Here is a 24,413-nt window from a genome sequence, read left to right as displayed (position 1 = left end):
ATTTTTGGATTTGAAAACAAAATTATCATGAATATCAAATATGGAAATATACATATGCTTTGCACAACAAGTTGAATTGGACAAAACATTTTTCATCTGTGCACATTTAATGTATGTGCATAAACCTGCATAAGCTGTCACGAACTTCCATCATCAGTTGTTTTATGAGACTTTTTTCCTTATGAATAAAGAGGAATAATCTCATACTGAATAAAGATGAGCGAAATCTCTTAAAATAAATGCAATTTCCACTATTAAACACTGCGAATAGTCTTACACGGACAGCAGACAGTGTGTTCATTGGCTTTAGCCTGCAGTGTGGAACAATGCATTTAGCAGCAAGACAACGAAAGAACACTTTGCTGATCGTACCAAGATCATCTTGAGGCCTATTCAAGTTGTGACAGAGTAAAAACGGTCTATTTATAACAAGCGAAAAATAACATTAGGGCTGTGGCAGCTGACCACTAAATTATTATGTCCTGACATTTGCAGTGATACTTCATGGCATGGGAGCGGGATTGCAGCTGATGCGAGATGGAATTTCCTGTACGTTTAATGCATTTAGACGTGCGCATCATCGTTATTTCCGTAGGCAGTTTCTCCGCGCAGGTTTGATCTGACTGAAATCATTGCTTTGCGCTGGAAGGTGATAGCAATGCTATGTTTGTACGCTTCTATGAGACAAAATGAAGTGAAATCCATATTTGAAATCGTAATAGCCATTTCATATATGGATGTCTAGTGTTTATTTATTTATTCATTTATTCATTCATTCATTTATGTCAACCAGAATGCCTGGGAGGCTTAAAATGTCCCAGACTTTGATCATTTTTGCCAGAAAAAAACTGTCATATTTGCCAGTTAATGCGAACTTTGACTCCCCAACGCCCCAACACGCAATGCTAAACACATTCAAGGGGCGGCTCTGTGAGTACGAGGATGAAGTTGAAAACCTTTGATGGCTCCTGCAATCGCCACATCTAAGCGCCGAATCTTTAAGGGATGTTCTCCTGAGCGCAGTGTGCAGAGTAGAGCAAAGTCTCCTTCATCCCTCAAAGAACTGCAGGCTTTCCTTCTGGAAGAACCCAACATCCCCAGAATCCCACTGCACAGTGTCTGACTTGTATGACAGCGTTCCAGGCTATACTTTGACAGAGACTGGCCAACTGCCCATGTAATGCATTATCGGGGTTCAGAAGATTAAGACTATTTCTCTCTGAACCCTGATATACATTATATAGACAGTTAATGCTTTAACTTGGTCAAATTATAGTTTAATATTTTGATTATTACTTATGAAAAATATCATGCAAGTAAATATGAACGAAATAATGTAATCACCTAACAATACATCAATTACAGTTGCATTTTCTCTGTTCTTTCTACTAGGGTGGGGCAAACTCTGTGGCTCTTGGCCTGTTCTATGATCTGCTGTCTACGCTTACCAAATACTTATATAGACATTCTTTGCTGATGTAGACGTTTTTAATTCTATTTCCGTCCCCTCATATTTCCATTTTTTTCCTGTTCTTTCTATCGTTTTCTTCCATTCTGAGTGAGCTGGTCGCCCATCACCCAAAGAAATGGATTCGGCTATATCAAAAAAAATTGGCATCGCAGCCAACAGTTGTTTGAATAAAAGAGATAAACGTGACCGAGTTGCCCCCCAGCGTGACCGTTGGCGTCTGTTTCACTCCCAGCTCCTTCACATAAGTCCTTTATCACATCGTGAGGCCTGGCGGGTCCACCGCTCTTATCTCCAGATGAAGATGAAGAGGAGGGGGGGGTGGAGGGGGGGTGGGGTGGGGGGGGAGTAGCGCTCGGATGCCAGCGGTAGGCTGCACCTGGCCCCCGTGGGCCGATTAGACGAGGTCGCGGGGCGCCTGGTGAGGTGAGCCGACCCAGGCCAATTAGCCTCCCCCAGACCCCTGGAGGAGAAGGTGTTTGTGCGTGCGTGCGCGCATGTGTGTGTGTGTGTGTGTGTGTGTGTGTGTGTGGTTGTGTTTTAGGGTGGTTGTGTGAGTTCGTGTGTGATGTGTATGTGTGGTGTGTGTGTGTGTGTGTGTGTGTGTGTTTGTGTATGTGTGTGTGCACGTGTGTGTATGTGTGTGTAGGTGTGGCCGGAGTTGTAGTGGGGGGCCGATATCTCAGTGTTCAAAGCCCAGCAGCAGGGGCTCCCCCGCGGGACGGTGTCCACTGACCTCAGATCACTCCGCCGATAAAGAGAGCAGAGAGTCCTCAGCTGCCCTGTGTGGGTCCGCATCCCGCCTTCCCCCCGCCTCCCCCCAGCCTTCCCCTCCCGCCTTCCCCCCCTCCCCCCCCCCCGCCTTCCCGCCTTCCCCTCCGCCTTCCCCTCCCGCCTTCCCCCAGCCTTCCCCACGCCTTCCCCCAGCCTTCCCCTCGCCTTCCCCCAGCCTTCCCTCCCGCCTTCCCCCCCAGCCTTCCCCTCCAGTCTGAGCGCTGTTCTGAGGCTCCGCACCTGTAGCGAGCGAGCTGGGGATTTGAGTACGAGGTGGGATCTGAACCCGGGCCTCTCACTCGGCCATTATTACTAGGCAAACGCGTTACCAGTCAGGTAAAGGCGCAATCGGCCGTAGCCGAGTGTAACGTCGCTATTTTTTTATTTAAGGTTTGCGTCGCCAGATAGTGTCAGGGTAACGTTAACGGTAACTTCGCCGGTGAGCTAGCCGAGCTAGCCGAGCTAGCCCTGCTACGCACGCAAGCGGACGGCTACGCCGTTTGGCGGAGCCTCCGCCACTGCTCTAAAGATCAAACGCTGCTTAACCCCGGACACCAGAAGAGCTCGATTGTTCTGGCACCGCCTACACCGGGGAGCTCAAACCCCCCGGTCCCGGATAGCCGCAGTGTCTACGGGTTGGGGTTTCTTTTCTCGCCATCTCCATTCGATTAGTCGACGGTTTAGGCATTGGAAACGAGGCGTCTGGACTCTTTGGATGATCAGCAACTTAAACGAAGCACTGAAGTGCTGAAACACAGCAGAAACCCACGGACACTGGGGCCCTCCAGAGCTCCAGGGGTTTAACAACCCCTGGCCTTCACCCCGCCCACATCGCGTTCGTTAACCGAAAATCAAGCTACAGGGCACAAGCCGGACCCCTGCTAGCCGGCTGTGACGGAGGAACGGCGTTCTCGTTTTCGTGTCTGTTACGGACGGACCACGACGACGCAGAACGTCGAGATGAAGAACGCTGAGTGCGTGTGCTGATCTGGCACGCAAACCCAGGAGGCGAGGCGTCTGTGTGCTGGTGTGAACCGTCAACGACGCGATCGAAACCGTGCCCAGAAGCAAGAATGGGAATGGCTTGTTTCTGGCTCTGATATTTCACACCAGATAACTGTACATGTTTCTTGCTCGGGCACCAGGTCATCTGCGTAGAGTATCTTGGGAATGGTCAGCAAGCTTTTAGATAACTGTACACGTTTCTTGCTCGGGCACCAGGTCATCTGTGTAGAGTATCTTGGGAATGGTCAGCAAGCTTTTAGATAACTGTACACGTTTCGGGCGCCAGGTCACCTGTGTGGAGTACCTTGGGAATGGTCAGCAAGCTTCTCAGCCATGGGTCGGCGTTCTGTAGAGATGCCCAGGGCGGCCAGCGGATGCACAGGCTCACTCTTACCCTTCAGGGACACTTGAAGCGAATAAATGAGACCGATTAGAGCGAAGCCCGAAAAGATGGAGGAAAAAAAAGATGTATTTTTCAACCTTTTGCACGAACTTGAAAGCGCATGGAAAGAAGCTAGACGCGCTCTCACTTCCGAGAGGAACTTTGAACCTTGAAATACCAACGAGCTTTAGTAAACGCTTGTGAATAACTGAATAACTGAATGTGTGCTCATTTCAGATGCGGCTTTCAGCTGTTTTTCCGACTTATCTGTTAAAGAAACAGTGAAATAATGAATATGGTCCCCAGGGTCAGCGACAATTACTTTTTCCACCTCCATGCAGTGAGCTGGACTTGTAATGATGTCGACTAACAATTTAACGCAGTGGTACAGTTGGAAGAACTTCTTCAAAGTTACCATGTGCCTGATGAGACGAGTTTGCTAGTTCTGCTGAGTCCATCGTGCTTTTTGTTGTCTGAAGTCACACAAACTGAAGGACCAGAAAGGAATAAAATAGGTCTTTTAGTAAAAACCTCCTTGTAGTAAAAAAACCTTCCCTGGAATGCTGGAAGTGTAGAATCGGAACCTACTCTGATTTTAGTTGTAAACACCCCCCCTGAAAAGATAACTATTTTTTTAAAGAAGCACACTTCTCATAGATGCCTCTGTCAGTGCTTTTCAGCTAATACTAATTTCATGCCCATTGCTCTTAAAAATCCCTGAGAACTCTTTAGAACAAGAACCAAGGTTCGGTGAAACTCACTGTGTGTGGGGTGGATATGTGGATATGTGTGGTGTATTATTATCATTTATGGCACCTGGCATGCCAGTTACAGCGTCCACCATTTTGAGCCCATTTCCCTGTGACCTTTCCTCTCAGGAGTATGTTTGCAAATTGTCATGTATGTGTCTTTTTTTTTTTTAATGACACTGCAACATTACATTAGTGGATTATACATGTAATAGTCACAGCACAGGTGGTACAAAACGAATCTGTACATTTTAGATGTACAGAGATGTACTGCTCTTTGGTAGTTTTAATGGCCACTTCAGGGCCTTTTAAAATGTTGCAACACTTCAAAAAGGGGGGGGGGGGTTACAAAGGGAGCAGTTTGTGTCGACTGCAGCCCACATAAAAAGCATCAAAAGGAGGCTATGTGGAGGTAGGCTCAGAAGCCCCCCCCCTCCCCCACCCACACACACACACACCTGAGAGATGTGATACAGTCAGCCCCCCCTGCCCCACACACACACACACACCTGAGAGAGTGGTACAGTCTGCCCCCCCCCCACACACACACACACACACACCTAGAGAGGTGGTACAGTCTCCCCCCCCCCCCCACACACACACACACACACACCTGAGAGAGGTGGTACAGTCCCCCCCCCCCCGCCCCCACACACACACACACACCAGAGAGAGTGTAAGTCCCCCCCCCCCCCCCCCCAACACAACACACACACACACACCTGAGAGAGGTGGTACAGTCTGCCCCCCCCCCACACACACACACACACCTGAGAGAGGTGTACAGTCACCCCCCCCCCCCCACACACACACACACACACCTGAGAGGTGGTACAGTCCGCCCCCCCCCCCTCCTCCGTGCGGTGGTGGGAGTGGAGAGAGAAGCCCAGGTGTCGGGTTCCCGAAGCTCATTAACCGCGTGACCCCCCCTCCCCCCCTCCCCTCCCTCCCCTCCCGGGCGCTGCGGGGGCGCTGTGCCGTGACTCCGCCCAGTTGTAAAACGGTTTACGGGCAGGCCGCCAGGGCCGGGAGCCGAAACCAGAGACTGGGGCTGTCTGGGGGTAAACAGCTCCCGAGCTGCGAGTCTTCACTGGCTGGAGCGCCGCGGCGCAGACGGAAATAAGATCAGACGTGAGCTCGTCCGTGCGGACGATCCGCCTCTGACTCCACTTCCTCCATTGCTTTACCGGCATACTTATCAATATTATTCAAATTATATAATCAATGATTATTCTGATGTAAGTAAACATCTCATTTACCTAACGCGGAAGCGTAACAAGCACTCACTGTCACTGTTATTGTTTATTTAGTTTAAATTTTCTGTTCATGTTTATATAGCTGTTTACTGAAAGATAGTACAGTAATTTGGGAAAAAGCCAAGTTGTGTTTCAGTTGCACATTCTTTTGCACAGTATGTTAGGCAAAAGACATGTAGTGCCCCTAAATGTAGTGTTACCGCTGAATAAAATGGACACTTCCTTCTCGAGCAAAGTTGTCCAATGTGGCAGTCAGTTCAGTCGATGCTACATACAGGTTCAGACATATCTTGTCAATCAAGAAAATGCTGCGTTTGGATTGGACTGGAGTCCAGGTCCCGCCCTCAGCCCAGATGGGAAGGTGTGTATTGAGCCCCCAGGGCGAGGCTGGGAGTCTCTCTGCTTTTTAATCCCTGACGTTAATCCCTGAGCCACCGTCTAATTAGACCGGTCTCAAGTACCTCCTTTGCTGCTTTTCTGAGGATTGTTGATTGTGTGCTTTATTCACTTTTGCACAGTTTTAATGAATGTTGGGGGGGGCAATTGTGAATATTTTGCATTGAACTGATTGTGGTATACAGAGAGACTGCCATGTTTGCCATACTGGTTCAGCCTTAAACTCAAGTGTCTGACAGTACTGTGGTTCAGCAATTACCTCTATGAGCTACCACCGATAGATCTTATTTTATTACGCGATTCAGCAATCACGACACAACCTCTGATTTGCTATTCAGTTAGAATAAAAATTCTGCGAGGGACAGGGCAGGGGTGACACTTAGGCCCTTTCTTATTTTAAGTATTCATCTCATTGGCAGGCAAATTTTAAGGTATTAAAGATATTTAAGCTTTTCATGTGTTTAAGTGGATAATGACCAGCGAAATAATGTGTCTGTCAATCTTTTTTTTTTTTTTTTTAATGCAGAACTCAATTTCTGAGTCCTTGAAAAGCTCTTTTTCCATCTGTATTGAGAAAACAAATCTGATCCATCAAGAAAAGCGGATGGCTTTCGGGCACAGCGTGACCTTGAGCAGGACTACCGTAAGTCTCTTCTGGTTCTGGTTGCTTTTCTTGTTTGGTGCTGCACAGAGCTGTGCTGTTAGAAAGGCATTGTAGCCCACTAAAATACATGAAACCATCACTATTTATTACTGTTGTATCAATGCAGCCAACTGCCATGCCTTATATATTTGATTTCCGAAGATTAGCCAACCAAAACACGTATAAAGCAAACCTAATATTGTCATGGTGCACGTGAATGCTATTGGTGTGCGATTCCACTGCTTAATATGTATTATAAAATTGAGTGTGGCTGGCTGCAGGGACATTATCTGGTGCACCAATAATACCCCTGCGGCAACAGCGGGAATGCTGTTAGCCAGGCTTGGCACTATTGCTTATATAAATCAGGCGATTCCGCTCATGTTCCATGTTCTGTCACACTGTAAGATGGGTAAGGGCGTCAGCTAAATTAATCTAACGTAACGTATGTAATGTACATGAGCCCAAGCAGGTGAAAATAAGTCCACCAAACCTGGAGGTGCTTTTCCCATAAACCCACAAACCCACTGTCAGTTCCCGCTTCCCATGAATCATTTTCTTCTGTAAAGGCGGGGCGTCGATTAGAGACGGCATTTCCGAGCAACTCAACCACTGACCTGTAGCATGACGCTGGCGGGCAGAGATTTGCTAGAACCAGCCGGATTGCATGACACATCTCACAAACTGTCTGTTTTTTTCCAGTTGCCCTGGAGATAATTGAGAGTCAGAGGTCGGGACCGGCCAATCGTATACAGTTGACATTCCGGGGCCTCCAGTACACAGCCCCGGGTTCCCCCCTGCCCCGGCTGATGGGTGTTGGCCAGGTCACAGGAGGTGCTCCCATGTTCGTGTTATTCTTCCCACTGTGAATATCAGTTGGAGGAGGAGACCGGACCCCCACCAGCAGAGGTTTTGCAGCTCTCCTGGTGTTTCAGAAAAGGAAAAGCAGCCATTGTTCCAAGCAAACAGCTCCCGGCTCTCGTTTCTCATTTTGAAGTCATGCACTGTGATCTTTGAATGGTGCAGCTCACTGGCGAGGACGTCAACACAGGCGCTTTTCTCCGTTGGTTGAAGCGCACCCAAAGCTACCGAACGGAATGTATTAGCTGCATGAATTCGCTCAGTGTCCCTGCGTCTGATGGTTCGGCTGGATGGAGGTGGCATTCTTTACTGTTACCGTCTGGCCACTGGATATCAGGCTGAGCGAGCGCATCTTCTGCAAAATGACGACTTGCATCTTGTTTCCCGATGAGAAATTCTCCACGGTCCGCTGGAAGGCTGACACTCTGCCATGTTTCCGCCCGCCCACGCGGCAGCGAGGGGGGAATTCGCGCGCGCTTGTGAGGTAAACACGAGGTGAACGTTGCTGGAGAGAGCGCGAGCCGTCTCCTTGGAAAAAGCGCTTATCAGATGCATATGCAAAATAGCAAAGGCGGGTGACAGTGTTATCAGTTGGGTTCCCTTCTCCGTAATGTTTTCAATAATAAACTTCATTTGTAAACTTCACTTATAAAGAGCCTTTCATATGTGGATTACAGCTTCACGATGCTTTAGAATATACCACTAACTTAAAAAAAAAAGCAATATATTGAGGGAAGAAATTGAATGTATAAAATATCATTCAGTGCCATCTTCCACATGGGTAAAAAAATTGTATGCAAGCTGCAGTTTCATTAGGAATTGTTTTGTATTTATACATTTTTTTAAACAGGGACAGTGCACATTGATCAAAACATGTCAGATCCTTAAAATTGTGCTGCCAAGCTCATTATCATCCGTAGTCCCAAGGCATATTAGAGTAGATAATGATATTAAACACAAGAAAATACACCAGTACAGAACATCATCAAAATGTCTGTACAAAAACAGCTGTACGTGAAGCTATAAGCAAAATATATATCAAAACAGTGCCACAGGTGAGCTATAATTCCTGCAGGGCAGAGCAAGGGCCAGCTGACCTGTGCTATTTCTGGCATAGGTGGGGCAGGGATAGGTGGGGGGGGTGGATCGTCGGTCAGGTAAACCTGCAGAAATGAAAAGAGAGCACAAATTGGCTTCCTGAACGGCTGCACCTGGAGCCAAACGTGACCCTAGTCAGTACCTGAATACCTCAAATTGGAACGAGGCCCTCAGATTTGCAAACCGACCCATTTTTCTGGCCAGCCGTACAAAATCTAAATGGGAGTGCTCCTGAGTCCTCTTTGAAACGGAAACATCAAGTGAAATCTTTTCACTAATGTATTAGAAAGCGGGTGGGGGTGGGGAGGTGGGGGTCTGAAACTCCGGTCCTAGAGGGCCGCAGTCTCTGCTGGTTTTTGTGATTTCCTTCCAATCAGAAGCCAATTTAGGCCTTGGAAACAAGGTGTGCAGACTCTTTAGCCAATCAATGACTTAAAGTAAGCACATTAGTGCAGGAACACATCAAAAACCAGCTGACACAGTAGCCCCCCAGGATTAGAGGTTTTTTTTTATCCTTGTATTAGACTATGGAGACAAGGGGCAGGAATTGGAGACAGGAGGTGAAACCTGAAAAAATACTTGGTGAGACTGCATCCTGAAAGAATAGCATGGGATTTAGAATACTCTGCGGTCATTTAAGCTTGCAATCTGTATGATATTTTACCCTCCATAAAATGATTTTATTGGAAATCCCCTGTGGCTAAATAGATACTAAAACATTTTCAAATGCCCTGCATTTTCCAAACACAATTTCCAGGACGATTTATCTCCAGGGTAATGAGATAAGAGTGGGTCTTTCACAAACTCTCGTCCTGACAACAATGCCTCTCACATGTGAGGTCATGAATCATTTTACAGCGTCGCATTACACAGGTAATCTGGCCGCGAGCTTCCTGGATACACAGAGATAATAATTGGCCAGGAGGTTGCGCAAGGGTTCTCAGCGGACGCGACCCGTAGGCGTGAATGAACCCCCCGTGGCTCTCCGGCGCTTCGGCGCTGCCGCCGTACCCTGCCGGGAATGGGCGGGGCTGCTCCTGCGAGGACGGCTTCCTCAGCGTAAGATAAGCGGAACCTTCTGACGGCCAACGGCGTGCTGTTGTGACACCGCCCCGGGGGGTAGGAAAAGACGCAGACGAGATCAGGCGATCTTAAAGAGGACGGGCTCGCGATTAGCATTCCGAATCGCAGCGCAGGGAGCACTTTGAGCGGGAGAGCTCAGCGGTGTAAAAAATGTTCAGTCTTAATTCAGCACCAGCACCTCGGGTATGCGAGTCCACTGTCATAGTGAAACGTAAAATCTGGATTTTTTTGTTTTTAAATCAACGAAAGTTTATTTAACACAAACCGTTTCGCAGTGTACGGACATTTTCAGAAGACAGTTACGTGTGAGGGATCTTCCTCGGTAATCACCGCTCTTGTCGGATGACTGTATCCTACCTTTGCCTCATTTCAGCTCAAGGTTCACGACGGTCACCCCTTTCGAAAGATCATTTCTGGCGTGATTTATCGACCCAAAGACTGTCTTTTGAAGCAAAGGACAAAACCTGCGACAATCGGTCTGCAGATGCGCAGAGACACGCAAATCCAGTGGAAAACATTCAGCACCAAAAGGGTCTCTCCAACAGATTTGCCTCTCAATCTCTCTTTCTCTCTCTCTTTCTCTCTCTGCGTGCAGCCAGCGTGCTCTAACACATACCGCAGCCGCTGACTGACGTCTTCAGAAAAAGAAAAGAGAAAAAAAAACCCCAGCCATTGAACCTCATAGATCCTTCAGCTTCGCGCGTCCTCGTACCTCGTCCAGGTAAAGCCGCTGAGATGGCCTCCGTTTGTCTGGACGTGACGGAGCACGCCCAGGCCCAGGCAGGAGCACCTGAGCTGGCGGTGAACATTTCGCCCGGCGGCCTTCCACAAAGCCGCCCGCCTCACGCCCGCCCGCCTCGCGCCCGCCTCGCGCCCGTTTCGGTGTCGAGCGGCCCCCTCCGGCCGCGGGTTTGGCGTGTGGAGGCACGCACCCGGCCCGGTTCTCCGCGGTTTCCACTGGGGGGCTAAGATCCGCAAAGGGAAGGGAGTGGGTCACCCGGTGCCTGAGCATTTACTTCGGTCCCGCTCGCGTTGGTTTGGGTCAGGACAGAGAGGTGGGTGTGGTGCTTCCATTTAAATTTGCAGCGAAGATCATTTGTGAACATTTGCACTTCACATAGAACATTTGTGAAGTAACTGTAGGAGAAATTTGGTGTTCGCACTTCTTAAAGGGGCTGAAGGAACGTAAATTGAACAGCCATAATGAAGCCGCCAGACCTCTCCAGGGCTCCGGGTTCAGCCTCTCCACCCTTCCGGTTACTCTGGATAAAAAGGTGAATTTGGAAAGTGTAATCCAATGCCGGGACAGAACCCGTGGAACTGGCTCACATAAGGATGAAGGGACAGGACTGTCAATCATAGGTGCACGTTTCATTTCAGCTTGGGAGCAGACACACACTGTCGGACCACCCAGTCTTGCACAGTCAAACGTCGAGCTTCACAAGCATACTGGCATTCATATGAAAATATCGCAGGTGACATGTTTCCCCGTCTCCCCCCAGACCTACGCGAGGGCTGTCAGGCTTGTAGTGAAATGTCATCAGTGGGTAATGAATGGCCACAGGTGCTGAGTATATGACAGTTCTGTGTCAGATCACTTGCAGCTCCTTTGAACAGATTTGTAATGTTCATAGCTGGTTCAACCAGTCTTGTGCAATGACTAAGGGACTGATTGCAATTCAGCATTTCTGAAAATAGGCCTAATCTTCTTTACGGTTCTGTGTTTTGCTTGTAGTTAGTCACTTTGATCCAGAAGAATGCTACAAAAATACTCATCAAAAATCCCGAGCATCAGTTTTCTATTTCGAGACATTTATCACGCATTTAAACAAATTATAGCCTACCTTAAACAAGCCACCATTCCTCGAGCAATCACTTTTCATCCCTGCCTGAAGTTTAGTCTTTCATTTTAATTATTGTTGTCAGCCAGTATATAACATCACATTATAAAATCATACCCTACATTAGTGCTTAATGGTATTAGATAACTGGATACAGTAGAAATTTGTGTTGATGACAAACCATTGCTGGCTTCATTTGAAAGGGTAAAGGACAGTAGCTATTATAAAATCAATTTAAGAAATGCCATTCATTTAAAAAAAAAAATGTTTGGAGGAAAAAGTACAAATAGCTACTGCTCATTTTAGTGTCCTCTAAACATTCTAAAATATCACACTGAGTAGTATTTGTGTCAAGGAATGTTAACCATTTGTATGGCATCTCCAAGTTATGCTTTAGTGGCGTATACCATATGTATAGCCTATGTGTATACTTCGTGGTGTATACTATTTATTTATTGGTGTATTACCTGTCGTATTCTTGTACTTAATTCAAGCAAGGAAAAAGCAGAAAAGGAACCACAACTGAGGAAGTACCGAAGGCGGGTTGCATTTGGCCGAGAGTTGGCTGCTCTTTGGACTGCCCCACTTGCCGCCTAGTTTGGCACGTGAAGGTTTGCTACGAGGGGGAAAAAAACCGACGGTGTTGATTTACGCAATGCAGTTTCTAATGCTGTAGCGTATATTTTTGACGATGAGTAGGCCCATGACTAGTAGGTCATAGCGTGTCTGATTAAGAAACACTCGTATAGCAGTTGGCTACTGTAGTGGCCCATGTTAAGTGATGTGACATTCCATGCAATATGAAACAAATTCCAATACATGGGAGATAGATTCGGAGAAACTACAGAACTTTCCATGCAAATTTCTGCCCATTTTTCCACAGCGTCCACTCGCCATATGGGCCGAATTCCCCCTCTTTTTTGTCTTCCTGAAGTTTGAATCCAGCGTCTCCTGTGAGGTCATCTCTATGGTTCTAGTCCCTCCTACCCCGGCTGGCTATGGGGTTTAGGATGACGCCACTTTCGCTCCGCCCCAGTGCAAAGTCGGTCTTCGCGTTCATTTCATTCCTCTTCTCATTCCGAGCATTCTTCGCATCACTGTAGGTGCGCCGCCGATTCACGTACATACACCCGGCTGGCCCAGAAGCACAAGAATAACTTTACACAGTTTACAAAAAACTATATCAGCTCACATAAGGAAAAGAAAAGGGCGACATTAAAAAAACAAAACAAATAATAACAGAGGTGTTTGAGGTAAGTTTGAATTAATGGTATGCAAAATGGTTGCAGATGGATAGCAAGTTTAGATTAAGTTGCGCCTGTCGTGTGTAAATATTAAATATATCCAGCTTGAAGTAATGGGTATTGTGATAAGAAGCGGCGAAGCTGGTAAAAACTGGATTTATATGGGTTTTAGCTAGCGGTATTGTTTCTCGACGCTGTTGCTGAAGGGTGCTTTCACTTTGTCCATTGACTCACAGCGCTGTAGCCGTCTGACATAGCACGAAAATCTTTGACATTTTTCACATTTTTTGTAAAGAAGCCCAACCTTACGCGCTACTGGGCTGCAGTAGATCTCCGACACAAACCACAGCTAGTCCAAAAACGGTTTCCGATACATTTGGATGGGTATTCGATGCAGAAACATATTTTTTTAAACAAGATGACGGATCAAATTGTTGCTGTTTTCCTCTCCATAGCCGCTTCAGCTGGGAGTTGCAGATTGGAGTGGAACATTTTCAGAACTCAGCAAAAACATAGTATTCAAAGAAGACTTGTTGCACCCACAGGATACGGCGCGTTTTCCTCTCTATTGGCTGTTTCTATTCTGTAAGTATACATTATCCCGTTTTCCCGTATTTACTAGTATTTTGCGTTGAATTCTCCGAATTCCATTAACTTTGCTGAATTCTGTTCGAGGTTTTCTTGCTGCGTATGGATAGCTATGATGTTAAGGGCAGTTCCTCTCTAGGGATCTTATCTGAGATTTTCTGTTCTTAGTTTTGAGTAAATTTAATTAACAAAGCCTATGTAATACAATTTGCTCCCGATTTTTAGGCCTTATTTTAGCTAAAAACGCATCGGGTAGCATACTCACAACGATAGCAAAACTTATTTAAGAACAAAGAATGGGATATAAATGTAGGGTACGTATAAATTCACCTCTTTTCAAATTAAGCAGCAGAAATTTCGCACAGGTTGCAGAGAGTTTGTATCCAGGGAGGCGTTTGTAAATGATTCATTAACGACAGCGAGGAAGCTCAAACTAAAGTACCCGCCTGTGATTTTGTCAATAAATGGCTTTAAAAAACCCACCAAAGACTACAAGTCTGGGGAGTGTTCGGAGTGTTTTTAACCTGTTGTTGTCATGTAATGATCCTTGCATATTTCCTTAAAATACGTTTTCCGACGGGATATGGCGACTTTGTTTCACCACTGCCTGGCTAAAAAACATTTGGTAGGTTACGCTTGACTTGCACATTTCAGATCCGCCTTTTTTCGGGATGCATTGTATTCAGGCAAAACCTGGATTCGCGGTTCGGATGTTGAATTGAATTGGTGTGTTCAATGTTTAGATAACTCAAGTGCTACAATGCGTGCGGCGGTCAGCATCCGTTTTCGTGGGACGTCATGGGGTCCAGTCTTACTTTAGGTTTGTTTTGTTATTGAGGGTCATACGGCTGGGAACAATTCCTATACATTGTTGCATGACCGTACTGATAACCCGTGCCATTCAAGTCACCTGATAGCTTAAACATAGCGGACAAGCTACAACAGTGCTGCACTGAGCAGAATGCCATTGTTAGCAGAGGCCACTTTTTTGAACAAGATCGTTCTTTTAAGCTGGCAGTGAGTTTTGACATGAACCGCACGAAATGGTAGGCTGCCACGTTTTCGCATTATGGGTGTGCAACCAGGAACAGATAGGTATTATATTTCTGATTTGTTTTCTGCAGTGTTTATGTAAACAATGTCTGTTTGTACTGAAGCAAGTGAATCCTTATTCACTCCTTTGCCTTTCAGACAATACATTAATTGAGGGTTTAAAAAAAAAAAATTGGCCAGTACATGTGAATAGTAATACATATTAACATCACGTTTAAAAAAAACGTGTGGAGTGCATTTCAGATTCATTCACCGATACGGAGGAAAGGCCCAGAAGTTCTGCTGAAGTTGTCCAACTTGCTCCAATGCTGCTCCTGCTCCAGTCTGGGATTCTGCTCTGAGAACAAGTTGCTCTATTGTGCGATTTGGGAAAAGACCTCTTTTATTGTAGTTAATTATTGTCGTCTATTTCACTGTGGCCTTTAAAAAAAAAATGGAGGGAGGGAGGGAGGGCGGGAGAGAGAGAGAGAGAGAGAGAGAGAGAGAGAAGGCAGGGACACAATGTGTTGTTTGTTGACGGCTCTAACTGGGCCATTATCGTTTACTACAGTAAACAGATTGACTTCTAACAGACTTCGTCCCAGACCTGTCACGATGACGAGAAGTGAATCTGTTTGCCGAGGAGGAAAAAAAAAGAAAAAAAAATACCAAGGGAGCAGCAATAGTTGCTTTGTCTGGTCTTATGCAACTGGCGGACCTGTTGGACACCAGCCTGCATTGCATTTGCGAGTGCAAGAATAGCACATTGTCTGCCTCCATGTTCTGGGCCCCGTCGTGCCCCTGCTACAGCACTCTCCCGGAAAAAAAAAGGGGAGCCGTCTTTGCCCACCGTGGCGACAGAGAGAAGGTGGAGGGATACCCTGACATTCTTGCATAATTAAACCGCTACATTATTTATGCGAACCTCGGCGAACGGTTCACAGATTTCTCTAAAAATATTTGGTCGCCGTCTGTCTGTTTAGCGACGTGCCTCTCCTAAAGTGGTCTCAGCGACTGGCGTAGGGTAGGCCTGTGCCTCCATAGCGCTGCCATTTGAATCCGAAGGTCCTTTTTTTTAAAGAAAAACTGTGCATAACTAATTATATTTTTTTTTATCAGGACCATTGAAATGGAAGCCTTGGTGTAGTTAGCATTGAATGGCCCTCGGAGGCCTGTACAAGATCTGTACATTTTAAAGGGAAGGTTTAATACACTGTAATACACACAATACTGTTTTTGCTGTTACATATACACGTGTGCGGAGGTTGTATTGTCATTAGAGTCATGGGTACGATGCAAGTGTCCTGCTATTTTACTGTACAGAACAGCTGTGATTTCAAATTTTCACCCTGTTTCACGCAGTAAAACGTTCAGACTTAAATCAATACTGATAGATTATATTTTCCCCCTGACGGTGGGCATTTGGCTCTTCTTGAATGCAGGTAAACTCGGTTAGTGTGAAATTAAGAGCGATTACTTGCGTGTTCACGATTGGAAGATGCGCACAAATAATCATTTTGAAATGTAATTATCTTAAGGCATAACCAAAAAAAATAAAAATAAAACAAAATTCTGTGTCATGTGAGTAAAATGCAACGGGAGCTGCTGTGGACCGAAGCATTTTATCATTATTTCTTTTTTTTACATCACCAGCAATTATAAGAGCCCTTGGGAGAAGGGGAGAAAACAAACGAGGGAGCCTTTTTATTTTCCTTGCTTAACTAGAGCTGGGTTTAATTAAAATAATTCACCGTAGCTTTTTGTAAAGAGCACTTCCAGATAGTCTTAGCAGCACGCGAATGTAATTCGATTCGGTTTTGATCTTGGACACTGGACAACAGTCACACAGCAGAAGTGTTTACCTCCGCCATCGCTCTTCCAGTTGACCAGGAAACGCTTGTGTTGTTGTTGATTATTTTTTATTTTTTGGAGACTTAACCTCACAGATTATTAAAGCAGGGTGGTAGTAGTCTTTTTTTTTTTAGAAGGGGGGGATGCAGTATAAGCAGACTCTCCCCCTTTTGAACGAGGGACGGGTTTGTTTTAAAGCACACGGGTATATTCTCGGCGTGCAGACTGTGACCGGCTTGACCCCCCTTTTCGGAATACCGCCGAGAGGGGGGGGGGGGGGGGGGGGGAATTATTTGGAGCTCAGGCTAAAAGTGGACGCTCCTCCAGGTTTGTGCGGGCAGGCCGTCGACCGCCTCGGGCGAGAGGGCAGCGACGAGGACCCTGGCGGACCGCCGCGTCGGCCGTCCTGGGCGAAAGGACGCGGTGTCCGGCGCAGCCGCGAAACGGCACCTTCGCCGTTCGGAAAGTCCCCGAGCTCCGTAGCGGCGGCGTCTCCCGCGCCCTCCGCGAGGCCGCCGTATTGATTCAGACGCGGTGACTCAGCACACGCCCGGCTAACACTTCAGGAAACGCGCGGACTCTGTCCGATTAGCTTCGAGGACGTTTCGTTTAACGCCCGCGTTTAATCGATACAGATTAAACCGATCATCGTTACGTTTTTACCGGGACGAGAAAAATATTATTTTGATATTATTGGGGTGGCCGGCACGGGTTTTCGGAGCATGAAGATGTAAGATTTCGGCGGTTACATTGCCAGTCTGTCCTTGGTGGTTTAAATTCTGATTCTGATTCGTTTTCACATAACCAAACATCACTTGAAATGTCCAACTTGTTTTTTTTTTTCTTTTGCTTTTTTTTTTTTTTTTTGCTAGTGTTTGAAATTGTGGAAGATGTGCAATGTTAAAATTTAAAAATGGGGGGAAAAAAAAAAAACTTGAGTAACATTTCCAACGTTTCCAAGAGCGGATTCGTGCTTGGGGATGAAAAGGAGGGCCGTCTGTTCGGTTGTGAAACGGGTTGAAAAAGGACACTGAGTGGATTGAGTTACTTCTGGGAGTGGAGGATTGTGGGGGAACAGGGAGGAGGGAGCGGGAGAGAGAGAGAGAGAGAGCGAGAGTGTGAGGAGGGAGAGGGAAGGAGGGAGGGAGGGAGGGAGAGAGAGGGGCTCATTGTCTCTCCGGGCTGGGGGAGAACGAGCTGCTGTCACATCGCAGAAGGCAAACAGTTCTATCCTCAAGTTGACATCTGCTGCAGTTCTTTCGCGCACCTGTAGGAAGAAAAAGAGGAAAAATGCAAATATGCGCGTTTGCTCTCGAGCTTGCAGGTCTGGAAATTCAGGCTGACGGCCTATTAATCACGGCGCCTGCCACTCTCGGTCTGCGCCGGGCCTATTGTTGCGCCAGCAACAGGCGGTGGCGTCCGTGGCACCATATGGCCCGTGTATGCTTCAGATAAACTATCTGTTCATTTAGCTTATCAATAGCGTTTTAATGCGCTTCATATTTGAGTCGCCAACTGTTCCCGCTCCTCGCTGCTTGCTGGGGGGGGCGGGGGGGCGGGGGGCGGGGGGCTGTGAGCGGTTGGGGAGGGCGGTTGTTTTCTGGTCAGGAATCTCGGTCAGGAATTCCAGAATTCCACGCCGTCTCTACAGTTGACTTTGCGTGAAGTGGGCTGGGCTTTGTGTGCCCTTTAACTCTAGTGTGTGTACAGCGTGCACTGGGAAATTATATGACTGTGTGTTTTTATTTTTTTTTTTAAATACACAATACACAGTGAGCGCGTGCGCACACACACGTGCACGCGCTCACTGTGTATTGTGTATTTAAAAAATAAAATAAAATAAATAAAAAATGCTGCGGATAACTTTTGCAAAAACGACACTGCCCGTGACCGTGGCTGTGTCTTTCTCTCCAAGAAACGGCAATAATGCTTGAATTCTCTGGATTGTCTCGAAATCCATGCCTCGTAAATTCTTGAACATGCACACGTTTAATGGAATCTGTCTTTGAAAACAAGGTCTCTCTTTTTTTTCTGATGAGCATTAATCCTTCCAGTAATGCCTAAACCGATTTTCCCGCCAGTAAAATAAAGTTTGGAGCACAAAAGGCCCAAGCGCTTCCACCTCTCTCGGCCAAGTGAAATAAAGCCGCAGAACGACTTGGAAAATTAATCTGTGTACTTGAAATTTCCATTTTGTAGCGAGGGGGCTGTGAACTCATACATGGCAACTTTTCTTTTGCGGTTCCAGACAGAAAGGAAGTGTATTTTCCTTCGTCTGAAGTGGTCGCCTGCAGCGCAGTCAGATTTCCTGGCTCAGAATATTGAGCGGAAACAGAAACGCGGAGAAGGCAGAATCTCGGTTTTGAAGCGAACGCACCGCAACGTCTATTGCTCCTGAAATCAGTCAGGTTTTCACTGATTTGTACAATAGTTCGCACACGCGGTGACTCAGCAAATATGTCGGCCTGTACTGTACTTCGTCAGACTTATCAAACGTCAAAATGGCCGAACGCCATCTCGGCACAGATGACTTAAGTGTGTCCTCAGTGTGGTGAATATTGGTGTTTGTCATAGGTGTTTTTTTAAAAATGATTTTTATTGCGGTTTTTGAGGTGTTTCCCCCGAAGACTCCCCCGGAGCTCCGCCCCTCAGCCTCGTCACGGGCGACGGTGAACGCCACCTGCGCTGTTGTTAATAGCAACATTTTTGAAGAACTGAGATCTAAATGTGTGCAGGAAGTGCCTGGCATTATAGGAAACGCATCATTATAGGAAACGAATCAGCCGGTTTGCTTTGTTTTGTTTTGTTTACAGGCCAAATTTGAGCGTGCTGGAACCTGATATTTTTATTGGGTCTCGAGGTATTGCCAGTAGCCTGTTGCCTGATGCTACAATAATGAAAGTACTTTTTAAAAACAAGCGCACTTCAAATAATCGGCTGCTCACTTTCCCAACTTTCGCAAACTCGCTATTATGAACTCACGGCAAACTTCTGACAATAGCATTTAATGTTTTTCGGTTAAACTTCTGGCCGTGCTACTTAAATTCTCTAATTAAACACTTTCAAGAAATAAAGAGTTCTGCTTTCTTATATTGCTATTAAAAGAAAGTAAATAATTGAATTTGATTAGTGGACGCATTATGTTTCAGCTGTGGGTTAATAATATTTTGCCCTGGTTGGTTTAATTTAACTGAACGACATCAGAAGAGATTAACAAACCTGCTGTTCAGGGGTCTGGCAAGTGCGGCCTGGCGCAATCAAATCAAATGCATCGGCGTAATGTTGATTGAGTACAAACGTCCTCCAACCATCATCATTATCAGTTAGCATTCACCCCGGGAACGGCAGGAGAAAACTTGTTACGCTGATTGCCACATACTTAATATTTCGCAGAACTGTTGACTCGATTAATTACTCGTTAAAGCCTTAACGCAATTCTGCTTATTTGAGTTTTTGGGGACCCGTGTCCATTAACGCAGGCGTGCTCTCGACCGGTTTAGCAGTGTCGAACGCTAGCGCCGTCTGGTTTTTTTGTCGTCTTCCTTGTGCAACGCGGTTGCACGTGTTGCATCTGATTGACCGGTAGAATCAGGGTGTTGTGTGCTAGGCTGTCGGTTGTTCGACAGGCGTGTTTAAACTGTGGTCAGGGCGCTCTTTTACGAGGAAGTTAAGTTTGCGTTTTTTGCGGGGATTAAGTCCACCGCGCGCGGGCAGGTTCCGTCGCCCTCTTCCGTCCAGGGCGTTCAGGTTTTTTTTTACGCGCGAAACCCTCCGGTTGAAAACTCAGGAGTCGGTGGCCGATATAAAGCCGGCCTCGGAGGAGGCGCGGGGAGGAAGCGAGGCTTTTCGCGGACGGCTTCGGGGGCACGGGGCGAGCTGAAACGCGACCGTAGCGTCGGGGGCTCGCGTCGGAGATATCCGCCAACCTGGGAGAACCGCGTGATGGCGGTGAAAACGAAAGGAAGCGAGCAAGGTTTTCTCTGAGCCGGAGCTGCTCCCCCCCCTCGTTCGCTTACCCTTTGAGTAGCGGGAAAAAGACTGAAATGTGGAAAAGGCGCTATTATCTACGTGCTGGAGTAATATGCTTCCGCCACGTTTGTTAAGGGGTAAGAGCGATGTCGTGTAGGTTGTTTAAGTGCCAACCGGGCCTTCCTCTATCGGATGGACGGCAGGGCGGGAAGGCAGCTCGCCGGATTTCTGTATCCGCTTGAAGCCGAGGGAGAGAGAGAGAGAAAGAGAGAAGTGGTCTGTAATCGCATTTGGGAGCGCAGGCTTGTTAGTGTAACGGCGGCGTGTTGGGGGATGAGGGGAAGGAGCTTGTTTCCACAGTAGAGAAAAGGCCCAGTCCTCTCTGTAGTCACACTGTCCTCTGGAGGGGTGGGGGGGGGGCTCCACCGTGTTTTGGGGGCAGAGGGGGTGGAGAGGTGGGGAGAGAGGAGAGAGGCAGGGCGGTCTGTAGTCTTGCCCTGGGTGCCCTGAGGTAAACCCCGTGTCACAAAGGGAATTTTTTAAACCCGGTCTGTGGCTCTCCCGGCCTCGCTCTGCGTGAGCCGGCGCAGAACCGCTGACATCACCAGCGCCGGCGCGCCTCAGGACCGCAGCCGCCAGATCGCTGCCGGCTCCGCCCTGCGCCTGCTCTGCCACCGTCAGAAGCCCTCTCGCTGTTTTTGCTTATTTTTTATTTCCCTTTACTTGTTTCAAGTGCGCCGTTATCGCACACGGTCCGTTTGTGCGTTTTATTTCTCTCTCTCTTCCTCTTCCTCTTCCTGCCTCCCTCCCTCCTGCTTTCTTTCTTTCTCCTTTCTGCCTCTCGTTCCCGCTTTCCTGTTTCCTGCTTTTGCTCACTCGGGTGTTTTTTTGTCATCCGTCCAGTCTGACGAGAGACTTCCGAACGTGGCGGGCGAAACGTAGAAAAAAGGAACGGCGGCAGTTCCCGGAAAGTCTTTTGCCGCCAAAACCGCCGAGCGTTGAGAGGAAGCCGGCGTCCCCTCCGCCGCCTCGTTTTTTCAGCCGGACGCGCTGTTTTCCCGGACGATGCCGGACGAAGGCATCGCGGTCACTTTCTCGAGGCCGCGGCGTCGTCGAACGCGCGCGGAGCCGAGCGGGATCAGCGTTTTGTGTTTGTTGTTTTTAATGTACCTGGGGACCCAGGGACTACGGTTAGAAAATTAGCCGTGCTGGCTAAACTGGCACGTTTTTACAGAAACGTTTATTAACGTGCGCTGTCCCTGTAAAAAATAAACTGAGTAAAGTGAAGTAAAGTAAAGGGTCTTATCTGCCACCTTCGAAGAGAGAGGGGCGGCGGACGCGAGGTTTTGCCGGATAATTGCAGATGCGGCTCTCGAGGAGGTACTTTTGGCGGGAAAATCTCTTCCTCGATGTCTGCAGAGAAGATGTGCTTCGAGGGCCTCGCGCTTCAGAACTTAAAATAATATCAACCCCACGGCGCATTTTGTATTCAAGACGGTCGTGTAACCAAACCGCGAGCGTATTTCCAGATGTTTTCCCGACAGCTTACGGCATTTCTTACGGGTACTTAACGGTTGTTTCACGGACGCCGCCATTTTGTAAAAAAAATATATATAGCCGGTCAGCAAGTCACCACTTTACTGCTACATTGGCTCAGCGTCGGGAGGCACTGGCTATAAGACTTCGTTCATTAGTATCAGAAAATGTACCTTTTCATTAGCGTTAATATCATAGACGTCCTGTTTTAATAGACGACATAGAACAATCAAACGTGCTTTGTCGGGGGAGCATTTAGTTGCCATTTAAAAGAATGCCTTGGTTCTATATTTATGCGTAATCCATTAAAATTATGACGGAGTAAAAAAAACGTGAATGGAAGCCGCTTGCTCGCTGTTACCGAAACACTTATGCAGCAAAACAAACCAGCGCTCCTGCCTTTTTTTCGGTAATGGGCTCATAATTAAAACCGTATGCCGGGCCTAATCCGCTTCTCGGAGGAAAATAATGTAGATACAAATGGTGTCCTAATAACCCTTAATTACAATGCAGTGGTTTTCCTGTTACCAGCGGATTGTGGGGACATTTTAGTTCCCCCACCCATTTTTTTGTTTTGGGAATGTGTTTTCTTTTTGTTTTTATTCCAATAGTCACTAAAAGGAACAGATACCATGACCAGGCACACGGACGGACACACACACACACACACACAGGCACTGTCATACACACACACACACACACACACACACACACTCAACACACTCACAGACACACATACACACATACATACTGTACACACACACAAAATCACATACTGGGACTCAGATACACTTACATACACACAAATGCGTGCACGCACGCATGCACACACTTTCTCTCACACACACACACACACACACACATACACACACACACGCGCACACACATCCAAAGCAATATCTAGTCCATGAATCACTGGATGAGTCAGTTCCTGAGCGCACTACAGAAACCTCAGAGTTCTTGGCCGCTGTCAGAAGCAGGAAATCCAGGCTTCTAGAGCTTCCTTTCCCAGCGCCCGGCTCTCTCGCGTAGCGGGAAGCGTAGCGCCCGCGGACGGAACACAGGCGGCCGCTCCATTCGCCTCCGTGGCTGCACACCCCGGCCTCCCCTTTTTCCGGCGCGGGACCGGGGGGTCCTCCTCGGTGCTCGGCTACGTCCCACCTTCCTCCAGGTTCAGGGTGTCCAGATGACGTCGTTTGTGGCTACGGTGCCGCGTTACGGCACAAAAATAAAAAGGGCGCTACGTTAGGCCGCATCTGGGCAGGAGTGCTCAGTGTCAAAAGGCCGCTCTGTTGTTCTGGAGGTACACAGGACTCTGGGAAGTCAGGTGGCATCTCCAGGCTGGTCGAGCAGTGATATGCAGGAGCATGCCAACTACGGTCCCGGTGACTGTGCTGGACCTTTATGTGTTTTCTTCCCCCCCGTGGGAGCCAGAGCACAGCCCGGCGAACGGAGCAGCGCTGATCTGAAGTCGATTGAAGCCAGATACGCAAACTTTCCTCCGGGAGGACCAAGACGCGTAACGCGATTACGCAGCATAAACAGTTTAAATGCGCCAGCGGTTGGTAATGCATCTTGGTTGTAATGCAGTGAGTGATTTTGCAGTGTGCGTGTGTGTGGGTGTGTGTGTGTTTGTGTGTCATGTGTGTGTGTGTGTATTTATAAGGACTTCCACAGAGAATATAATTCTGTGCGGAAGTAGGTCTCCATTCTTAAGTCATTAACATGGAAAGGTCACTTCACCATTTATCTGGATTGTTTTTAGTAGGCCTGCCATTTGAAGTATTGCTCCGAGACCCTGCAGGTCTTCATGTACATACATTACTGGCATTTAGCAGATGCTCTTACCCCACAGGGAACCTGCACAGATTTGAGCATTTTTTACATAGCATACATTGATACAGCTGGGTGTATTTATGAAGCCTGGTAAAATACCTTGCTCAAGGGTAGGACAGCACTGTGAACCTACCTGGGAATTGAACCTGCAACCTTTCGGCCCGGTTCCCTGACCATCATACCGCGCTACCACCCAGTGTAATCTCAGTGTAATCCTGTCATAAAGCGAACTTCGTGCACACGAGGATGTTCCTCTGACAATTCCTCCATCATTACCAGCGTCAAATTAGCACCCAGTTGAAAGTCTTACAGCTTAAATCCTGAATATAAGTTTGTAAAAGGCCTGATAGAATATATGTCTGAGTAGCTCAATACCCAGTGTCTTCAGACAAACTTGGCCTACGGACATTTAGCAGAGCTCTTCCCAGAGGACGGAAGATGTGAGCGTTTCGCGGGGTCAAATGCTTGGTTGGGTTGAAGCTGGTCACCTTGCGGGGAGGCACGTGCGGTGCCTCTGAGGACACCTTGAACCCCTCCCTGCCGGCCCGGGCTCTTCGGCACCTGGACCCTCCATGGGATGAAACCCCTCGTTAAGACTCGTGGGAAACAATAAGGCGCCCGAAATGTTGAGGTAATAGCAGTGTTGAACTTGGCCACCTTGAGAAAAATGGAGGTTTGGGGGAGCGGTGGGGAGGTTTGGGGAGAGGGGTGTGAGGAACAGAATACCTGGCTCATCACCCCTCGTAGCTCTGGTTCCCCAACAAGGTTATTATACAAATGAATATCAAGAACAGGTTTTCT

The 24,413-nt window shown here is 47.5% G+C and overlaps 1 protein-coding gene across 6 annotated transcripts in view; it reads left to right on the top strand.

Moving 5' to 3' along the window:
• The first annotated feature begins 12,609 nt into the window (after window positions 1-12,609).
• tead1a (TEA domain family member 1a) overlaps window positions 12,610-24,413 on the top strand; it is an 82,334-nt gene continuing 70,530 nt past the window's right edge. For 3 of the 6 annotated variants that reach the window (XM_064311953.1, XM_064311952.1, XM_064311951.1), the window contains exons 1-2: window positions 12,610-12,809; window positions 13,256-13,385. The gene's annotated coding sequence lies outside the window, so the exon portion shown is untranslated. The remainder of the gene's footprint in view (window positions 12,810-13,255; window positions 13,386-24,413) is intronic. The other 3 variants (XM_064311955.1, XM_064311954.1, XM_064311956.1) reach the window with 2 other exon arrangements.

The sequence above is a fragment of the Anguilla rostrata genome, chromosome 16, assembly GCF_018555375.3.
Source record: "Anguilla rostrata isolate EN2019 chromosome 16, ASM1855537v3, whole genome shotgun sequence".
Lineage (NCBI taxonomy): Eukaryota > Metazoa > Chordata > Actinopteri > Anguilliformes > Anguillidae > Anguilla > Anguilla rostrata.
This window is presented reverse-complemented; position numbering and strand designations above follow the sequence as displayed.